Raw genomic sequence first — 15,024 nt, 5'->3', positions numbered from 1 at the left:
CGAGGTCCTCCCTTCTACCATATTTTCCATTCTTCTGCAATAACTTCTGCAATAATTCGTGTCAGTATTTTAAAATTATGGCTCATTAATCGGAGAGTACGGTAATATTCACACTTCCTACCACCTGCTTCTTTCTTGGAGCTTCTTCTTGGAGTCTGAGAGAATTATTATATTCTTCTTGAAATCTGGGAGAATTTCGCCTGGAAACAAAAGAAAAATTTGCGGTAGGAATTAAATTCCACGGAGAAGAAATGAAAGCTTTGCAGTTTCCGATGACATCGCAATTCTGTCAGAAACAGCAAAGGACCCTGAAGAGCAGCTGAACGGAATGAACTGTGTATTGAAAGGAGGATATAAGATGAACATCAACAAAAGCAAAACGAGGATAATGGAATGTGGTCTAATTGAATCAGGTGATGCTGAGGGAATTAGATCAGGAAGTGAGACGCTTAGAGTAGTAAATGAGTTTTGATATTTGAGGAGTAAAATAACTGATGATGGTCAAAGTAGAGAGGATATAAAATGTAGACTGGCAATGGGAAGAAAAGCGTTACTGAAGAAGAGAAATTTGTTGACATCGAGTATTAATTTAAGTGCCAGGAAGTCTTTTCTAAAGGTATTTGTATGGAGTGTAGCCATGTATTGATGTGAAACATGGACGATAAATAGATAAGAAGAAAATAAAATCTTTCGAAATATGGTGCTACGGAAGAATGCTGAAGATTAGATAGGTAGATCACGTCACTAATGAGGAGGTACTGAATAGAATTGGGGAGAAGAGGAGTTTGTGGCACAACTTTCCTAGAAGAAGGGATCGGTTTGTAGGACATATTCTGAGGCATCAGGGGATCACCAATTTCGTATTGGAGGGCAGCGTGGAGGGTAAAAATCGTAGGACACCAAGAGATGAAAACTCTGAACAGATTCAGGAGGACGTAGGGTGCAATAATTATTCGGAGATGAAGAAGCTTTCACAGGATAGAGTAGCATGGAGAGCTGAATCAGACCAGTTTATGGACTGAAGACCACAACAACAACATATATATTGCACACTATCAAGCTGTTATATGAGGTCAATTAATAAAAATAAATTTCTTTCCGTTGGAGCGGCTTACCCATTAAAACAAATATTGTCTCAGTTATGATTATTTATTTCAAAATTAAGAGTGCTAAAAACAAAACTTAATTTTTAAATTTATTAAAAAAAATGGTTCAAATGGCTCTCAGCACTGTGGGACTTACTTGTAAGGTCATCAGTCCCCTAGAACTTAGAACTACTTAAACCTAGCTAACGTAAGGACGTCACACACATCCATGCCCGATGAAGGATTCGAACCTGCGACCATAGCGGTCGCGAGGTTCCAGACTATAACGCCTAGAACCGCTCGGCCACCCTGACCGACTAATTTTATTACTTTAATTTGTGAAGTGAATAAAGATATTTTGAACTGACAGTCATTTACATAGCAAACACTAATACATCAGTGCTCTGCTTCTACGGACCGAGCGCGGTGGTGCAGTGGTTAGCACACTGGATTCGCATTCGAGACGACGACGACGGTTCAAACGTACGCCCGGCCGACCTGATTTACGTTCTTCGTGATTTCCCTAAATGGCTTTAGGCTAATGCCGGGATGGTTCCTCTGAAAGGCACGGCCAACTTCCTTCCGTAATGTGATGGGTCCGATGACCTCGCTGTTTGTTCCGCTCCCTCCAAACCAAGTGTCTCTGCTAATTTTTGTTCTTTACTTTCATATATTAAAAGTATTACTTTTTATAAATACTATATGTATATGACTACCAATGATGGGTAGCTGTACGAATTAGTCGCCCTTCATTTTTGTAAAATCTCTTTCTTTGAACTTGTGCTGAAATCGAAATGAGGTCGAGAGCATTTATTGGACGTATGGCGTTATAACGAGAATTATCATTTAAATTATATGTTTTGTGCATCTTTGCCCAAGAAAGATTTAACTGTTTTACCACACGTGTTTCAATATTTTGTTATGGGTGATCTAAACTAACAAATGTGTTGAAACTCTACGTGACAGTCCGTGTAACATTTATGATGAATCCAATCTGAGATCAATTCGACGGGCTAACATTAAAAATTAAGGACGTTTTGAGCAGTAGTACTGTCGTTGAAGTGAACTCTCTACAACAATAAGTGATTTTCAGACACATAAATAGTGACGACGACCCATCATAAGACTACTCCAAGTACTCTCTGCGTAATAATTTTACAGTTTCTTATTGTATGCCATGTTTGTACTCTGAATTAGGTTGCGTATATTCCAAAAATAGCCATTCCGTGACATTTCGACTGACACCTCATAACATGTAGCAGAATATCAATGGCGTAGAAAATCTATCACAAGATAAGATTGTGTGCCGAAGCTGCACTAAGACCTGAATACCTAGACATTGTCGCCAGTATGAATCGAAAAATATAATGTTGTTCCGAGAGTGTAACGTTTTATCACCTGCTCTTCGACAGTTCGCAGCTTGTGGTCTAGTGGCAAGCGTTGGTGCCTCTGGATCACGGTGTCCCGGGTTCGATTCTCGACCAGATTGGGGATTTTATCTGCCCGGGGACTGGGTGTTTGTGTTGTCCTCATCATTTCATAATCATCATTCGTGACAGTGGTTAGATTGGATTGTGTAAAAATTGGACTGCAAAAACTGGAACTTGGTACGGGTGCTAATGACCGCGCAGTTGAGTGCCCCACAAACCAAACAACATCATCAACATAATTACTTTTCGACTATCTCCTGCCCCATAATTTAAGGGATAAATATGCTTCATTGGGGAACAGCGACCGGTACACGGCTACCTGTCGGAGTTAGCCTGGCGATGACCAGTGATGACCGTGTCAGTGACGTCAGATATGTGTCAATTTATACACTGGATGAATCGAGTAAGGCATAAAATCCGTTCGATTGCGTGAACGGTTCTAGGTATCGAGTCGAGGTCTCTATAAGTTCAAAGAAAGTTCTTTTCTGCATTTTGTTTTTCTTTTTTTCCACTCTAAATGGCACTACACGCTTTGTTTAAAGATGTTCGAAAGCTCTTGAAAAGACGAGTCCAGTGATCTAACGCACGTTAATGTTCCCGTTAAAAGTTTTCGCTGATGTGTTTCCTCTTAGCTTTAGTTTTTACGACGTAGCTATAGTATCAGCTACGATTGTTTTAAATGGAACTGTAAGTCGAATTAGAGTGTATCAGGAGGGCTTTAGGAAAATTACTTCAGCTCTGTGTGGGTCTCATGTTTCACAAACAACTTTTGTGGAAACATGTTAACAGTCGAAAAACTTGCTACAGCGACGGAGCCAGCCATGAGATACTACTTTGTGGTGTCACACCGGATCCCGCCCGCTTCTCTCAAATTTTAGGTTTAAATTTTTTGTGCAAATTCGCATTTTCTATTGTAATTTTTCATTTCTTTTATTGATTATGGAGCTATAGTTACATGCTATTCTGAGTGGCAACGCCAATTATTTACATTTATTTAAAATTCGTCATTGAATAATGTTTGAATTAGCTGAATCAAAGTGTAGCGATCAGTGAGCGTAATTTTTTGCGATCCTATGCGCTCAGATACCATAAGTTTTTAAAATATAATAATTAAATTGTTGTAAATATGATACAAATTCTCTAATAGGTACTGAAACCTGATACTTCACTTTAAAGCACAGGGAATTTCGAAAATTAGTCCAGGGACTAAAGTAGAAGTAGATATTTAGCTAATAAATATTTCCCAAAAAACTTCCCAAGAACGTGTAGCTACAACATTAGTGTCTTTAAAGCGAGAGTGATTATGTGTTTAAAAAACCGAAGCGTCTTCGACGTTACCTTCACTTGCAATCTGGTGAGCCTGCCGACAAACTTGGGTTTACTAGTGCGTCTGAAAATCGAAAATTAAATTAAAATGCATTGATGTACTATTCCATCGATTCTCGAAAGAGCATTTTAAACAAGAAAGATTATTTCATCGTAAATGTGATGTAAGATTATTCAACTATCTATCTTAGGTAACTATTTGATAATGTTACATCTTATTTACACTGAATTAGTCCCTTTTGTTTTATTCTTAATTGTAGTTTTAACATTATCACCTGTGGAAATGGAGATACTCCGTAGATGCACTAGTTTAAAAGCTTTGATGCAACAAAATTTCACTGCATCTAATAGTTATCTTTGTACATGATGATGGCGTAACAGCTGAATACTGGTTCGTGTAACAAATAATAGATGTTGTAGAATATTACACCAGTGTTTTCTGTATTCAATTCATAATGTAAAGTAATATGATAACTTAAGTATTAAATTTAAACCAAATTTGTAAGTGATGACTGAAAAATGAATTAATAGCAATGCGTTGTACATCAGAAGTTGGAGAAACCACTGTCACTACCAGCATTAGCTCTCTCAGATGTTGATGTGAATGGTAACGTTTTAGAAATGTCACTTATTATAATAAATTTACAAGCATTAAGGACTGTCTCGTCTCTAATAGGGTCTTCCCTAGTATTTGTAGTATCGTAGTATTAATTTACAATGTGGAGCTATCGCCATACAGAGCAGTGTTTTCTAGTGATCAACTGTGGTAGCCACTGCTATATCAAGAAGATACCAGAGAACCCATGTTAAGTTCCGTAACTCACTTGCCACTCCAAGTTCCATATGCGGCATTTTGCAAACTAGGCAGGTCAGTCTGTCCAGTACAAACTATTCCCTGTCGAGAAATATTGAATTCCATGTGTGAGGAACTCAACTTTGTAAGTGCTTAGAGCACGTAGGTGCTCCGAGCATCCGTTGAGAACGGATGCGCCATTGCGCCAAGTAGGCTACTTGGTAGCCTGGAGACTCTCTGCCAGCCAAGGGCTGCAGCTCGCCGGCCGTCGTAGCCGAGCGGTTCTAGGCGCTTCAGTCCGAAACCGCCCTGCTGCTACGGTCGCAGGATTCGAATCCTACCTCGGTCATGGATGTATGTAATGTCCTTAGATTAGTTACGCTTAAGTAGTTCTAAGTCCAGGGCAGTGATGACCTCAGATGTTATAAAGTCCCATAGTGCTTAGAACCATTTGAACCGTTTTGAGCTGCAGCTCGCGGGCACCTTAGGAACTATCACCTTGCGCGCCTTGTAAAGTAATACGAATGAAGTCTTATATAAGTGTAATATTATACAGTATAACAAGATGTTTTGAATCTAATTGTGAAAATGAAATGAGGGGAGTACGGTGAGTTGTCTCATACTACACATACCAAACTTAAATGTACCATCACAGGCTTGCAATTGAACTATGTACAACGTGCAAGTCAGTTACGGTATGCGGGCTGTACTCAAATCAAGCGGAACGCAATTCAGGTTTTTCAGGTACTTTTTAGCGTGATTAGTACATGGAGAACGACTTCAGTCCTATCGCAAGGTCCTGGAGCAGTCCTCGCTTTTCTCTTGTCTCTGATGAACACTAAGCGTCCAGGACAATATACCGTCTTCTATTACTTGAAAACAGTAGAAGTGTTCGAGGCACTTGCTTAATTGACAATCTATTAAAGTGTGACTCCAGGTCAAATCCTCTCTGGAAATCGAGAAATGTGATGATCTACCTCTTGCACTACGGCCAATTTTCACAGGAAATCGCGCGAGAAGTAATGCATAATACTGAATTTTAACAAAAATATTCAATCCAGTTATAACAACACGCTGATTATTTTATGTCCAAAAGCAACTGAACTATGCCCTGTGCAGATGACATTCAAGCAGGATAATCCGGATGTGGGTTAATCGGGAGCTTGGTGTAGGTGAAACTTAATTATACACAACATGGTTGGAGATTTGTGCACTACGACATTTAAACTTGCTTTTGTTGTATTTTTATTATCTTTTTTATGATACATAGAATTCTTCTTACTGATTTTATAATATCAAGATGATGCTATTTACAGTCCAAAGAAAAAGATTTTGTAGTAGACACTGACACGTCAGATAGCCACATTCTCTAGTGTTTTCATTTATATAATTATTCATTATGGTACTATGTTTTTACTCATTGCTTTTACCACTATTTATTCTTCACTTTATAATGTCATCATCGTAATGATTCACCACTTCGCGTCTTTTATGACCATTCAACAAACGTCCTTGTGCTGGCGACAACATATCAACACACTGCCGCCAATATAGTCTCAACGCCCTACTGCTTCATACGTAAATCATCGCCCATTATCTGAGGCTGACATACAGCCCACGCGAAAGACAGACTGCCGTGCAGACGTCACACCATGTGCCACTGCAGGTCTTGCAAGTGCCAGCAGTCCTCTTCGGCAGGGAGCGACTAACTATTTCAGACGAGTTTAATTCTTAACTGCGTGTTTAACTGCATGCAAGCTATCGATAGAACACGACAACGTTATGACCTATAGTGGATATCTTTTTATAGACAATTTGCTATCCTGTGGGCCTCGTACGGAACGGAGCGTTCGCGAAGTATGACGGACAGATGCCTACGGTGACGTCACACGTTCGTTGCGGGGGATCATATTTATCATGGGCCCCGGCGTAAGTGCGCGTTTACCACTATATTTAAAGCATGGCAGATTAGCCATCAGCAGCAATAAACGACTGTGATTTCACGCAGCTGTTGCCTGTACCGCCAGCTGCAGCCATATCGGTAAATGCTACGCTATTTTAACTCTTGTCGGTGTTTGGTTCCTTTCTTCCTTTTTCGCACGCTACGTTATTTTCAGACTTTCCTAATTAATGTGACATTCTACATCTTTACGGTGCGTTGGATCTGAGGATGGCCAGCATGAAGGCCGAAACAGGTCGTCATTTTTAAACAATTTTTTATTGCTTCTTCTGTGCTCTGTTATTATTAATTGATGATATGTATTTAGTTGTAAACAAAACTGAGTAGCAAATGCCGTGAACGTTTATTCTTACCTACGTGACACATGTTGCGTTGGTCGGCTGAGGTCGTCGAGCAAGTGGCATTCCGCGCTACCAGCTTGTGCGTGGAGCCGTGCGCGGCGCTCGGGCGCCCGATATTTGACCTCGGACACTCCACACGAAATTCGACGCTGGCGAGCCTTGGCGCTCGCATTCCTGCCATCGGGCAGCACTCGACGTTCCTCTTCCCCGTCCTTGAGGGACGGCGTTGATTGACAGGGCGACTCCAGGGGGCCCGAAAACAAATTGCGGATGTCGGTGGAGATGCTACGGCGCGCAGTCGCGGTAGGGTCGCACCGCGTACGAGATAAAGGTCAAGAGCGACGTGCCTTAATTGTACGACGCCTCGAGCCTTTCACTGCGAGCGCATCACTCGAAGGAAAAGTACCTCGTGACTGATGAGGACTCATTGCCTTACTTACGCTGAAATATTATCGCCGTTGAAAACGTGGTATGCCAAGGTAACGGAGAACTTCTCTTTAAGGAGAAATACACTTTAGATTCAATAACGCGCACCGCGCACTCGTTCTGTAAATAATAAAAAAGAAACTGTTCCGACAAGGACGGCTGCCGTCAACGGTTACGCTGCCCAACAAACAAAACAAGAGCGTTGGAAGCGGGGCACGCGCTTCACTCATGAGCGAATCGGGCTGCGAGATTTACGGTCTAGCAGCTCTTGGAACGTTGTACCAACAGGTACTCCGTAGCCATGTTACGGTGGTGCTATTACAACATTTTTCCGTATGGTAGTCTGTGTGACTGCGACAGCTCGGCCAATGTCACACTGCAGCTTGCACCTGGGTCATGACAAATGTAATTGCCCACATATCTGATGTTATGCCAAGAGCTCTGCCTCTGCCCCGATTTACTATGACGTGCGTCAGGGACGCATCAACTACTGCGTCATTATGATGAGAGTTCTAATGTGGTAAGGAGATCGCGTACGAGGACAAAAGCAAGAATAGCTACTACGGGATAGATTCGATCGACACAATGTATAAGTAATGCGGTTCCTTCCAGAATGACTTTTAGCTCTGCAGCAATCTGTGCGCTGTTTTGAAACTTCCAGGCAGATGGACCGTTATGGGACTGGGAATGGAACCCACAACCTTGTCTTTCGTGTTCAATGCTCTTACCAGCACTCCTCGTGAAGGGGAAACTTCCCTGTTTGAGACCCGGTGCAGCCAATTACTTAAATTTGCCAGGACGTTTAAATATCGACGTGATTTAACTGATTTTGACTAAGGGCGTGTGTCAATCGATCAGTGGCATATAATGAATGAAAATGGATGACCTATCGACAAACTATGACGGAATATACATCTACATCCATACTCTGCAAGCCACCTGACGGTTTGTGGCGGAGGGTACCCTGAGTAACTCTATCGGTTCTCCCTTCTATTCCGAATTCGTATTGTTCGTGGAAAGAAGGATTGTCGGTATGCTTATGTGTGGGCTCTAATCTCTCTGACTTTATCCTCATGGTCTCTTCGCGAGATATACGTAGGAGGGAGCAATATACTGCTTGATTCCTCGGTGAAGGATTGTTCTCGAAACTTCAACAAAAGCCCGTACCGAACTACTGAGCGTCTCTCTTGCAGAGTCTTCGACTGGAGTTTATCTATCATCTCCGTAATGCTTTCACGATTACTAAATGATCCTGTAACGAAGAGCGCTGCTCTCCGTTGGATCTTCTCTGTCTCTTCTGTCAACCCTATCTGATACGGATCCCACACTGCTGAGCAGTATTCAAGCAATGGGTGAACAAGCGTACTGTAACCTACTTCCTTTGTTTTCGGATTGCATTTCCTTAGGATTCTTCCAATGAATCTCAGTCTGGCATCTGCTTTACCGACGATCGGCTTTATATGGTCATTCCATTTTAAATCGTTCCTAATGCCTACTCCCAGATAATTTATGGAATTAACTGCTTCCAGTCGCTGACTATAGTGTAGCTAAATGATAAAGGATCTTTCTTTCTATGTATCCGCAGCACATTACACTTGTCTACATTGGCATTTAGTTGCCATTCCCTGCACCATGCGTCAATTCGTTGCAGATCCTCCTACATCTTAGTACAATTTTCCATTGTTACAGCCTCTCGATGTACAGGTACTACAGCATCATCCGCAAAAAGCCTCAGTGAACTTCCGATCTTATCCATAATGTCATTTATATATACTGTGAATAGCAACGGTCCTATGACACTCCCCTGCGGCACACCTGAAATCACTCTTACTTTGGAAGACTTCTCTCCATTGAAAACGAAATGGTGCGTTCTGTTATCTAGGTACTCTTCAATCCAATCACACAATTGATCTGTTAGCCCATATGGTCTTAGTTTGTTCATGAAACAACTGTGGGGAACTGTATCAAACGCCTTGCGGAAGTCAAGAAACACGGCATCTACCTGGGAACCCGGTTCTATGGCCCTCTGATTCTCGTGGACGAATAGCGCGAGCTGGGTTTCACACGACCGTCTTTTTCGAAACCCATTTTGGTTCCTACAGAGTAGATTTCTAGTCTCCAGAAAAGTCATTGTACTCGCACATAATATTTCTTCCAAAATTTCTACAACTGATCGACGTTAGAGATATAGGTCTATAGATCTGCACATCTGTTCGACGTCCCTTCTTGAAAACGGGGATGACCTGTGCCCATTTCCACTCTGTCTTTATAAGGAGCCGGAATTACACCGAATTTGTGGGAGACGACAAGTATGTATACATCCACATCTACGTCTGCATCTACATTTATATACAAACTCCGCAATCCACTGTATGAAGTGTGGGGAAGGCTTCTTTGTACCACTACGAGTCATTTTCTTTCCTGTTCCACTCTCAAGTAGAGCGAAGTGGAAAAAGAATGTCTGTATGCTTCCCTGCGAGCTTTGATTTATGTTATCTTACCTTAGGGATCCTTAGGCAAAATTTACGTTGGCAGCAGCATAATCACTCTGCAGTCAGCTTCAAAGGCCGGTTCTCTAAAACTTTTCAATAGCGAAAATTAAAACCGCAGAGCAGCCACAAGTAGTATGTAATGTAACTTTTCTTTATATTGACGTGTTTCACTCGACCAACGGCAGTATTTTCAGAACTGTGAAGTGAAATATGTTAAAGAAGCGTTATGTGCGACTTGAGACTGTTCTGCGATTTTAATTTTTAATTCTCACTGTTCCCCTAGCAGCCGATGCCTGAGCTCGTTAATTTTTGGGCAGTATTGCGCCCTCCAGGGACTGCCATTTGACTTCACGAGGTATCACTGTAATATTCGCATGCTGATCAAACCTACCAGTAATAAATCTAGCAACCCCTCCCCCCTCCCCTCTGAATTGGATCGGTGCCATATTTTAAACCGACTGCCGGGGATCCGAAACACTTGGGTAGTACACAAGATTGGGTCGCACTAGAGTTCTATACGTTGTCTCCTATACAGATTGAGCACAATTTCCTAAATCTCTCTTAATAAACCGAAGTCGAACATTCGCCTACCCTATTTCCTGTCTTACTTGATTATTCCATTTCATATCGCTTTGCAGCGTTCCTCCTAGATACGCTGTCGGAAGAAACTCACAACATCAAGAAGTTGCACTTCATAAACGAAAGAAGGTAGGTGTGTTTCTACATCTGAAAGATGATGTCTACCCATATTTCATGCCAGTGACATAAGAGTGGTGCTAGTGGCACCACAGTGAGGATCCAGATTAGGTCGTGAGCGTTAATTACCTTTGAGAGTAGACATGCTGAATTGATGGTTGTCAAGTTTGCCTTTAAGGCGACAAAGACGCCGTTGTCAAAACCTCACTGAGTTTGAACAAGGTCATGCTGTAGGGCTACAAGAAATTGGAAGTTCCTTCTGCGATACAGCCGAAAGATTGGGCAGGAAGACGAGGAGGAGATTAGCGTTTAACGTCCCGTCGACAACTCGGTCATTAGAGACGGAGCACAAGCTCTGATTCGGAAAGAATGGGGAAGGAAACCGGCCGTGCCCTTTCAAAGGAGCGGTCCCAGCATTTGCCTGAAACGATGTAGGAAAATCACGGAAAACCTAAAACAGATCGGCCGGAGACGGGTTTGAGCCGTCGTCCACCCGAATGTAAGTCCAGTGTGCTAACCACTGCGCCACCTCGCTCGGTGATTAGGCAGGAATTTCAGCTGCTGTACATGATTGCTGGCAACGGAAATGACGAGTATGTACGGTCGCAATATGACAGAACACCAGGCAGCCACGTTGCACTACCGAGAGGGGAGATCGTGTTCGGCGTACAGGTCTGGCGCATCTTACGGCAACTGCAGCAGCTAGAAATCTAAGAATTTTTTGCATATTGCAGCCCCGTCAGCAACTGTGATCGACCAATATTTTGAGGAATGAGCCTCAGTTGCACAAATTTTCTGGTCTTTACCAGGTTTCGGCTAAATTAATATAGCGTTCCTCAGAAGCGTAAAATTACTGTAACACGCCAGAGGAAGGCCGTGTCGAATAAAACTTCTTAGCTGAAGTCCAGTCCCGGCATCTTTTCACCACGTGGTCGGTTGGCAGCCAACTTTAGTTTCCACGTGTCGAAGAGATGCCAGGGATGGACTTCAGCTAAGTAGTTTTATTCGACACGGTACCACGGTACTATAGGTTTCAATTTTAATGTTGACTGTTCCTTACTGTGGCATGTTACAGTAATTTTATGCTTCTGAAGAAGGCTAGATTAATTTAGCCGAAACTTGGTAAAGACCAGAAAATTTGTGCAACTGAGGCTGATTCCTCAAAATATTAACTGCAGCAGCAATTTGTACATCAATTAGCACCACAATGACACAACAAACTGCTACCAGTCGGTTACTTCAAGGACAATTCAGATCCCGGTGCCCTATAGTGCGCATTCCACTGTCCCCAATCAACCACTGTTTACGACTTCAGTGGTGTCAAGCCAGAGCTCGCTGGAGGGCAGTGTGGAAGTCTGTTGTGTTTTCTGGTGAAAGTTGGTTCTGCCTCGGGTGCCAGTAATGGCCGTGTATGGGTTCAATAAGGCTAGTGAGGACATGCAACCAACCTATCTGCGTGAAAGACACACCGGACCACACCTGCAGTTACCGTCTGGAGTGCTCTTTCACATGACAACAGGAGCCCTCTCGTAGCTATCCCACGCACCCTGACTGAAAATTTGTAGATCAGTATAGTTTTGCTGCCTTTCATGAACAGCATTCCTACAGGATAACGCTCACCCACATACTTTTGTTGTAACCCAGTATGCACTACATAGTGCTGACATGTTGCCGTGGCCTGCTACATCATTATATCTGTCTCAAATCGAAAACATGTGGCACATTGTCGGACAACAACTCCAACGCCTCCCGAAAACGGCATTAATTAACCCTGTATTGACGAAATGCAACAGGCATGGAACTACCTCCCGCAATCTGATATCTGGCACCTGTGAATCAATCACAACTTGACTGATTCACTTTTGCATGCTTACATTCAACATTCTGGCTGTTACACCAGTTATTAATGTACCAGCATTTCACATTTGCATTGCCTTATCTCCGGCTTACATTAACCTGTGTTTTTGCAATGTTAATCACTTAAATATTTTATCCAGACAAATGAATTCCCGAAATTTGATTACTCTACCAATCTGTATTAGCTTGTATAATTCAGCGTTTAGAGAAAGCTGCCATTCATCAAACCGACTAAAATTTTAGTCTAAGTCATTTTCACCTGTAGTCACTCAACGGCTTCAACTTCAGTACACAACAGCACCATCAGAAAACAGCTACATATTGTTGCCAGTTAGGTTATTTACGTGTATAGAGAATAACATTGGTCCTATCACTTTTCACTGGGGCAGTCTCGACGATACCCTTGTCCCTCACGAGCACTCACCGTCGAGGACAAGATACCGGGTTCCATTACTTAAGAAGTGTTGGAAGCGCTCACATATTTGGGAACCTATTCCGTACGCTCGACTTTTGTCAACAGTCTGCAGTACGGCACTGTATCATACGATGTCTCATAGAAAACATCGATAGACTTATCGATTCGGGAGACCTGAAAAGATGGCAATTAGAAGCACAAATATTGCAGAGTGCAGTACTCTATATTTTTGTAAGTGATGTTTGTTTCTCACCGGCAATAGATAGCTCATGTAATGGGTATACAGTGATGCAGGATGTTTGGAGGATGGTGAGCAGTAGTCACGGAGAAGATAACTTGTGTAAAATAAGAAGTAAATTCTGCATCAACACTGAACTGCAAACACTAGTTTCCGCGTTGTATAATGGCAACGCATGGTGCGTTACTTGATCCACCCCTTCTTTACTAAACCTGTCATTTGTTGCATTTGGCGAATCAGTTACAATTTATACGTGTTCATCGTATCCATTTTCCGCCTGAATACAGAATACACTCCCGATTATTTCTGGCACAGAGTTTACTTGCTGAACTGTTTCTACTACTCGCACAAGTACTTATTGATGTCTTTTGTAGAACAGTTTTACATATAACCACAGATTGGATGGATGACAGGCAACGGGTCCACCTTGACCTGTCCTCTGACCAGAATAATATGTATCGAGGAGTACTCAACAGGTACTATGAAAAAGTAGAGAAGATCTATCGTACCGTCAACGAATGATACTAATATCGAACGTAATTCAGGGAGCAATTTGTTGCGAATGTTCGCAGTTTCTCCCTGTATTACGGTTACGCAAATGGTGCATTGTTCATAATATCATTCGTAAAGGGGGAGCTCATTGCTGAACATTGTTTTTAATATTGACTGAGGAATCTAATCTCTTAAAATTGTTAACCGTTTTCGACACACCTTAATGAAGTTTGTCAAATGTATTGGTGAGAAATAAAGATAACCAGAAATGTGCTACTTATAAAGCAGACTATTGCTAAATGGAGATGGACTTAATCATAAACAGAAAATAGTGAGGGTGGAATTGCGAGCTGCGATGTGATCGCGTGATTCAAAAATGTTCAGATGTGTGTGAAATCTTATGGGACTTAACTGCTGAGGCCATCACTCCCTAAGCTTACACACTACTTAACCTAAGGACAAACGCACACTCCCATGCCCGAGGGAGGACTCGAACCTCCGCCGGGATGAGCCGCACAGTCCATGACTGCAGCGCCCTAGACCGCTCGGCTAATCCCGCGCGGCATCGCATGATTCAGAATCCGGTTAATCGCACTTCATGGATGTGTGCTGGAGATTTGCTATAAGTTGCATGAGTGTGCACAATTTAACACAAAAGTGAAGCACCTATAAGGGAAGGAGGAAATTAAGTAAAACTTCGCCCAATTAGAGGATATGTGATGTTGATTCACTGATTACAAACTCGACTAAAATTTGTAAATAACTTAGCAGTATGAGCCCATTTGTGAGAATGACGTTGCACCTCATCTGTCCTGGATGCATGTACTGATTCCACTGGGACGGTATTATATAAAGCCATTGTATCATCTCCTCAGACAAGATGACCCAGAACTGTTTTAACTGGTCATTGGTATCCTGGACACCACGGTCCCAACATATTCTGGTGGGGAGAGATCTGGCGGACTTGCTGGCCACTGGAGTACCTCAACATCAGGTAGAGAATTCATAGAGAGACGTGGCGTTTGTAAGACAGCATTGTCGTGATAAAAAATGGCACCGTGATACTGTCGCATGAGAGGCAACCCATAAACATGCAGGATGTCCGTGACGATCCTCTGCGTTGTCAGAGAACCATCAATCACTACCAGCCGTACCCTGCCGTCATACCCGATGGCTCTCCATACCGTGAGTCCAGAACTAATACCGTTGTACCTCTCAGAAACATTGGAAGCGTGGGACCATACCCCCAAGTCGCTGCCGTACTCGCCGACAACTGTCATCCGGGGTTGTGCAGAACCATAAACAGCGGAAAACTGCTTCTATCACAAAAACGGCGAATGTCTTCTTCTTCAAAACATTCTGACAGAAAAGGGGGGAAGCACCTGCCTCATTCTGTCTTCCTCACCAAAAATGTTGGCATTCGAACGTATTCAGTCACTTTTTACATAGAACATTCTAAATCCTATTGCTCAG

The 15,024-nt window shown here is 42.5% G+C and overlaps 1 protein-coding gene across 1 annotated transcript in view; it reads left to right on the top strand.

Annotated features, from left to right (window-relative positions):
- LOC126355536 (uncharacterized) overlaps nt 1-15,024 on the top strand; it is a 665,993-nt gene that overhangs the window by 452,539 nt on the left and 198,430 nt on the right. The window lies entirely within an intron of this gene.

The sequence above is a fragment of the Schistocerca gregaria genome, chromosome 3 (genome assembly GCF_023897955.1).
Source record: "Schistocerca gregaria isolate iqSchGreg1 chromosome 3, iqSchGreg1.2, whole genome shotgun sequence".
NCBI lineage: Eukaryota > Metazoa > Arthropoda > Insecta > Orthoptera > Acrididae > Schistocerca > Schistocerca gregaria.
This window is presented reverse-complemented; position numbering and strand designations above follow the sequence as displayed.